Source organism: Panthera tigris, chromosome C1 (assembly GCF_018350195.1).
Source record: "Panthera tigris isolate Pti1 chromosome C1, P.tigris_Pti1_mat1.1, whole genome shotgun sequence".
Taxonomy (NCBI): Eukaryota; Metazoa; Chordata; class Mammalia; order Carnivora; family Felidae; genus Panthera; species Panthera tigris.
The window spans coordinates 33,431,719-33,439,358 of NC_056667.1; positions in this window are offsets into that span (position 1 = coordinate 33,431,719).

Consider the following 7,640-nt stretch of genomic DNA (forward strand, 5'->3'; position numbering starts at 1 on the left):
TTCTTTTGCATGAGACTATCCAGTTGTCCCAGCACTATTTGTTGGGAAGACTATTCTTCTCCCCATTGAATGATTTTGGCACTCTTGTGAAAAATCAGTTGACCATGTACATGTGGTTTTATTTCTGTACTGCCATACTGTCTTGATGACCATTTTGTAGTAAGTTTTGAAATTGGGAAGTGTGTCTTCCTACCTTGTTTTCCTTTTTTTTTTTTTTAAGTTCATTTATTATTTTGAGAGAGAGAGAGAGCATGCACATGCGGGCAGGGAAGGGGCAGAGAGAGGGAGAGGTAGGGAGAAAGAGAGAGAATCCCAAGCAGGCTCCACGCTGCCAGCACAGAGCCCGATGTGGTGCTCAAACCCACGAACCATGAGATAATGACCAGAGCTGAAATCAAAGAGTCGGACACTTAACCAACTGAGCCACGCTGGTGCCCCCTACCTTGTTTTTCTTTTTAAAAATGTTTTTGCTTTTCCAAGTCCCTTGAATTTCCATATGAATTTTAGAATCAGCTTGTCAATTTCTACAAAGAAGTCAGCTGGGATTCTGGTAGGGATTGCGTTGAATCCGTAGATCACTTCAAGAAGTGTTACCATTTTAACAATATTATCTTCTGGTCCATAAATGTAGGGTGTTTTCCCACTTATTTACATAGTCTTTAATTATTTCAACAATGTTTTGAAGTTCTTGGAGTATGATTTTTGTACTTAAAAAAATTTTTTTAACGTTTATTTATTTTTGAGAGAGACAGAGACAGAATGCAAGTAGGTTAGAGGGAGAGAGAGAGGGAGACACAGAATCTGAAGCAGGCTCCAGGCTCTGAGCTGTCAGCACAGAGCCTGATGTGGGGCTCAAACTCACGAGCTGTGAGATCAGTGAGATCATGACCTGAGCTGAAGTCAGATGCTCAACTGACTGAGCCACCCAGGTGCCCCTGATTTTTGTACTTTTTAAAGAACTTTTTTCTTACTGAGATGAAGTTCATATAACATAAAATTAACTATTTTAAAGTGTACAATTCAGTGGCACATTTGCTATGTATTCATAGCACATTCACAGTATTGTGTAACTACCACATTTATCAAGTTCCAAACATTTTCATCACCCCAAAGGAAAACCTTGTACCCATTAAGTAGCCACTCCCCATTCCTCCCTCCCTGCATTTTCTGACCACCAGCAATTTTCTTTCTTTGTGTAAGCTTTTATCTATTCTGGATATTTCATATAAATGGAATAATACTGTATGTAACTTCTTGTATTTGTCTTCTTTCACTTAACATAATGTTTTGGAAGTTCACCCACATGTAGAACGTATTAGTACTTCATTACTTTTTATAGCTGAACAATATTGTACGTATAAGCCATATTTTATTGATCCACTCATTGTTGTACATTTAGGTTGTTTCCACCATTTGGCTATTGTGAACAGTGCTGCTATGAACATTTGTTTACGAGTATTTGAGCATTTGTTTTCAATCATTTCTGTTATTCTGTTCGTTTCCTGGGGCTGCCATCACAGATTAGCACAAGAGAAACTTACTCTCTCACAGTTGTAGAGACTACAAGTCCTCAGTCACATTGTTGTGTGGGCCATGCTCCTTGCAAAGGTTCCAGGGACGGATCCTTTCTTGCCTCTCCCAGCTTTTGGTGACCCCAGGTGTTCTTATGTTTGGGGCTGCCTAACTCTAATCTCTGCCTTCACGTGGTCTTCCTCTTTTGTGTCTGAGTGTCTCAAATCTCTTTCTGCCTTCTCTTATAAGGACATCATTGGATTTAGGTCCCACCTTAAACCAGGATGATCTTGTCTCAAGATCTTTCATTTAATTGTGTCTGAACAGACCATTTTCCCAAATAAGGTCACATTCACATGTTCCAGAGGTTAAAGCTTGAACATATCTTTTTTGGGACCACTATTCAGCTCATTGCAGTTCACCTTTTGGCCCCTCTAAATTCATGTCTGTCTCACGTGCCAAACATATTTAGCCCCAAATCCCTCAGCCTCAATCCATTACAGTATCATCTTACTCCAAGATCTCATCTAAATATTGTCAGCTCAAAGTCCCAAACCTGATGATCTAAATCATCTAAATCAGGTACGGGGAAGACTCTGGGTATGATTCATCCTAGGACAAAATGCCTTTCCATCTGTGGTCATCAGAACGTGACAAGTCATATGCTTTCAAAATGCAAAGGTGAACAGGCATAGAGTAAACATGCCATTGAAAAAAGGAGAATGTGGAAGAAATAGAGATGTCACAGGAGCCAAGCAAGTTTGAAATCCAGCAGGGCAAATTCCATTAGGTTTCAAGGCTGGAGAACACCCTTCTGTGGCTGGATGCTCTGCCCTGCTACCTCACCACTCCATGCTTTGGGCCTGCAGCTCTGCCCTCTGCTTCTGCTACAGCCTCAGCCTCTGCCCTTGGAGTCATTCTTTCCTGAAGGGTAGCACATGTTTGAAGACACAAAAGGCGTTCAGCAGAGAGAGAGAGGAGAACAGGTTCTGTGACTGAGCCTAGGTGCACACCACCTTTAAGACATAGAGATATTAGGGGAACTATAAAGGAGATTGAGCAGGGGAACCATAGAGGTAGGAGGAAAACACAGGAAGTGAGGTGTACTGGAATCCATGTGAAGAACGTGTTCAAGGAAGGAGTGATCGGTTGTATAAATGCTTTCCAGTAGAGTGATGATTGAGAACTGATCTTTGGTTTAACAACAGGAGCCTGATTACAGTGGATTCAAAAGAGAAGGAGAGGAGGAATTTGGGACAGTGAGTATATCAGCTTTTTTTTTTTTTTTGGAGGAAATTTGGACAGGAGAGTAAAGGATAGCAGAAAAATAAGTAGGTACGTGCAGGATGACAGGATAAAGAGTCAAAAGAGGTTTTTTGGTTTGTTTATGTTTTTGTTTTGTTTTGAACAAATCTGATTCGCAAAGATAGTATAAAGAGTTCTCACATACCCCACACCCTGTTTCCCCTGTCGCCAGCATCTTTCAGTAGTATGGTACGTTTGTTGCAATTACGAACCAGCCACCAATACATTACTATTAACTGAAGTCCATACTTTATTTAGATTTCCTTAGGGTTCTTTCCCCCTCCAAATGCCCCTTTTCTTTCCCAAGATCATTCAGGATATCACACACTTTGAGTTGTCGTGTCTCTCGGGCTCCTCTAAATCATAACTTACAGAACACAGGTGGGTGGCGGGGCAGCACCCTATAATCACCCTATGATCACCCAGGCTAGGTCAGATCAGTCTCTTCCCAGGTTTTGCCTCTAAATAAGTCATGAAAGGAATTCATTTTCACAGTTTTGTTGTTTTTAGAATGAAGGAAGAGGGACTTCAGACTTCTATATTTATGATTTTTGTGCTTATGTTCATTTGTGGGGTTAGTCAATGATTTTCTCTTCTTGCTTTGCCGGCATTTAGTTTTGCTGTCAAGAGTAAATTTGCTTCATAAAATGAATTGGGTAAGTCTCCCTCTCTTCACTCTTTGAAACAGAGTGACAGAGATTCTGTCCTTGAAGTTTTGTCTAAACTGCCTGACTCGATGACTGTCTTGGGGGAACAGTGGTAAGGGCATAGAAGATAATCTGAGAATGGGTTAAGTAGGTGACGGGGATTAAAAAGCCTATAGTTTTGAGTGAAGCCCAGGACAAGATGAGGTTCTGCAGCAGGTCCAGGCTGCCATGCAAGCTGCTCTGCCGTTTAAACCATATGGTTCAGCAGATCTAATGGTGCCCGAAGGGTCAGTAGCAGATAGAGATGTTGTTTGGAGCCTTAGGCCATGAGAGGTGAATCACAACACAGACCCGTAGGATTTTGGAGCAAAGCCTTGCTATCCTCTGAAGATAACTACTCTCCTTTTGAGAAGCAGCTTTTGACTTGCTGTTGGGCCCTAGTAGAAACTGAACACTTGATCATGAGTCACCAAATCACCATGTGGCCTAAATTCCCATTGTAAACTTGATGTTGTCTGACTTACCAAGTTAAAAGTTGTCATGTACAGTAACAATACATCATCAAACAGAAGTGAAATGTATGCAATTGGACTCTAGCAGCCCCTGAAGGTGCAAGCCGTTTGCACTAGAAGGGGCCCAAATGCCTATGGTCTCACGGAGGTTCCCTGTGATTAATTGATAAGGAAGAGAACAGCCAAGCCCAGTTTACAGATGGGTCTGCATGATACACAGACACCACCTGAAAGTGGACAGCTGTACCACTCTAGCTCTTTTCTGGGACATCCCTGAAGGCCTGTGGTGGAAAGAAATATTCCTAGGGGGCAGAACATCAACAAGGCACTTCATTGTTCATTTCCTCTGGAAGGGAAAACAGCCAGAGGTAAGAATCTAGATTAATTAATGGGCTGTAACCAGTGGGTTGGCTAGATGGCCAGGGACTTGGAAGACAGTTGGGGAAGTTATAAAGATAGTCCTCTTTCAAGTAACACAGAATATGCTAATATTTGTGTCCTGTGTGAATGCTCACCAAAGGGTGCCTTCAGCAGAAGTGGATTTCAATAGTACAGTGGATGGAATGTGGATACCTGTCAGCCTCTTTCCCCAACCACCGCTAGCATTGCCCAATGGGCTCATGAACAAAATGGCCGTGGTGGCAGGGATGGAGGATATGCCTGGGCTTAGCAACTTGGACTTTGACTCACCAAGGCCAGTCTGGCTGCAAATCAGGCTTGAAGTATTTTTTTCCTCCCTTCTCGCTAAAGAGTTGGTTGTTAAACTATTAACATCCTACCACTTGTTAACACCTAGACTTTGAGTTCGTGGCTGTAGAACATTTCTCATATCACTAAATCTCTGTGACTCAGTTTCCTCATCTGCAAAATCATGACGATAACACTATCTATTTCACAGGGATGTTTTGACTATTAAGGGTGTTATTATAAGGAAAGCATTTACCAGGCACACAGGAAACAACCACCTAATAAGGCTTTGCTGTTATTACTATCATTACCATCATCATTATTATTATGTTTGTTATTACTGTTTTTGCTATCCCTTTTGCTTGTCTGTGTGTCTGTGTATCCTTTCATTGGCTCACACAAGATTTATAGCCTTGGGGGATACAAACACCCCAGGATTCAAGATGCTGAAGGGATGCGTGGTTGGGTCCCTGTGGGTGACTCATTATTGCTGGTCAGATGGACAGCTCATTCTTCAACTTCCCAGAGAACAATGGAATGGGCCCATGGCCAAGAGGCAGGACGTCTGGGTTCTAGTCTCCTCCGCTTAGTCATATAGGCCTCTGAATTTCCTTTTCTGGGCTTAATTTTCCTGGCTGTAAAAGAGGAGTGGGGAGCTGGACATGCTGACCTTGAAGGCCAAATCTGACTCAGCAGTGAAGTGACCAAAACCACTATCAAAGACTCCCTCAGGACCTGGCCCATGACAAGTGCTCAGCAAGTGTCTATCACCATTGTTGTCATCATCTGTAAAAAGGGGACCATAACTCCTCCTTCACAGGATTGCTAGGAGGACCTGGTGAAAAAAATACATGTGAAAGTGCTCAGTAAACTGTAAAGTCCTGTGAGCCTGTCCCAAAGCACCATTAAGATAATCTTGATCATTAGAATCATCACCACCTCCTGCTATCCCTTCAGCTCCTTCCCTAGACACAAACCCAGAAAACTTTCTGGAGCACCTGTCTTAGCAAATGAGAGCCAATTCCCACAGGGTCCCTCCCAGAGGTCTTCTCCACCTGAGGCCAATTAGACAGCCCATGGGGTTAGCACTGCATGCCCTGCCTTGCCCTTCTCCAGAGCCCACCCCCTGCTCCTTGAGGCCTGTGGGCCCCTGGGTCCAGAATCAAGCATCCAGAGTATAGCCTTCCCTCTCGTGTCAACCCCCAGTCGGTCCCACCCCCACTGGTGGCCACAGTCAGCTCTCAGGGCAGTAGACAGGATTTCAGTTAGAGGTCAGGTATAGACCTTAATTTGGACTGGAGTGCTGAAGCATGTGATACTATGGACACAGACCCAGCCCAGGAGTCAGGCAGCAGGGTTTCCATGCTGGCTGCCCCATTGTCTAACTGCTTGGTCTTGGCCAAATCCCTCAGCGTTTCTGGGCCACATTTCATTTTCTGGGATATGGAGGGTAGGACCATGCTTGGCAGTCTTTAAGTAATTCTTCATTTGAAATATCAGGGTGGCCTGAGTTTCATCCTGTCTATAATCCTAGATTGCTTCTGACCTTGGGCAAGTTACTACACCTCCCTGGGCCTCAGTTTCCCCATCCATCCAATGGGGAGATAGGCCCTCACATGGATACCTGTTCACAGTTGAAGTGAGGGTACATGACAAGGACAAGGAGAGTCAGGGCCTTGGCTCAGGGCAAGGGGCACGTACCTTTTGTGTCATGGTTCTGAGGAAAAGAATTGACAAGGCACATTTTTATTGTCCTGAGTTCTGGGCCTAAACTCTCGATTCCCCTGAATCTTTCAGCCCATCGGGCTGGGCTGGAGGAAGTGGGGGGATGTGGTTGGGTACAGGGGAAGACTCCCAGGGCAGTCCTCTGAGAGTGTAATTGAGTCTGAGGAAGAGCTGATGGTTGGAGGGAAGTTTGGGATCATAGATCTCCCCACCCTGCCCCTCCCAAGAAAACTTGAAGCACCCTGGGTGCTCCTAACCCCAGGAAGGCTCAGTTCAGGGACATACAGTAGAGCAAGCTCCAGAGATGCCACGCAGGAGGGAATGTGTCCCCTCCCTGCCAGGTGTGGCTTGAGGAAGGGGGACACATTCAGGTCAGGAAGGTCAGGAAGTAGACATAGGGATGGGATTGACCTTTATTAAGTGCTTCTTCTGTGCTAAGCCCTGGGCTCCAATGCCCACGCATGCCATCTCTCGATCTGCATCATAATACAGTGAGTGAGAGAGTCTTCCCTATTTTAGAGAAGTGGAAACTGAGCTTGCTTCAGAATAAACAGCCATGCGAGGCAGCCGTGGACTCAGCATCTGGGCTCCTCTGCTTCTTAGCCATGTGACCTTTGGCAAGTTCCTTCCTCTTTTCTGATACTGTTTTCTCATCTGTTATATCCCTGTCTCCCAAGGCTGAAGCGGTGCCCATGCAAAGTAGGCTCAGAGTGACCTTGGCCTTTGCTCTCAATGGGGCCTGGGAGGTGTTTCTGTTGCCTTGACAGCTGAATGACAGGGCTGGTCTGCTACATCGTCTACATCAGAAGGCCTCAACCATGGGTGGCCATGCTGAAGTTTCTGAGGAGACTGGCAAAGGTCCAGAGAAATGGGGAGGAAGGGCCAGGTGCTATGCTGGGCTGTCTGGGAGCCTCTATTGGGCCGAGAAGGACTGGAGCTGCTGGGCTGTGCCTCTCCTGGATGAGACTGTTCATGGAGGGCTCTACCAGCTCCTACCAATAGCAGAGTGGGACGCCTACAGCACTAGATTATCCTGAAATGTGTAGATTCTTAGGACTCAGGACTGGAAGCAGTGGTGTGCTGGTAAAAGTTTAACAGTCCTTCCTGGAAGGGAGGAAGGGGTTCTGATTTGTATTGTTTGCTGAATTCTACAGTGGAAATAACCCATCATGGCCAATTTCAAGCTAAAAACATGACGTCACTGCCCCCAGAGGTGAAGAGATGTACAGGATTACTGCATTAGAGAGTATTT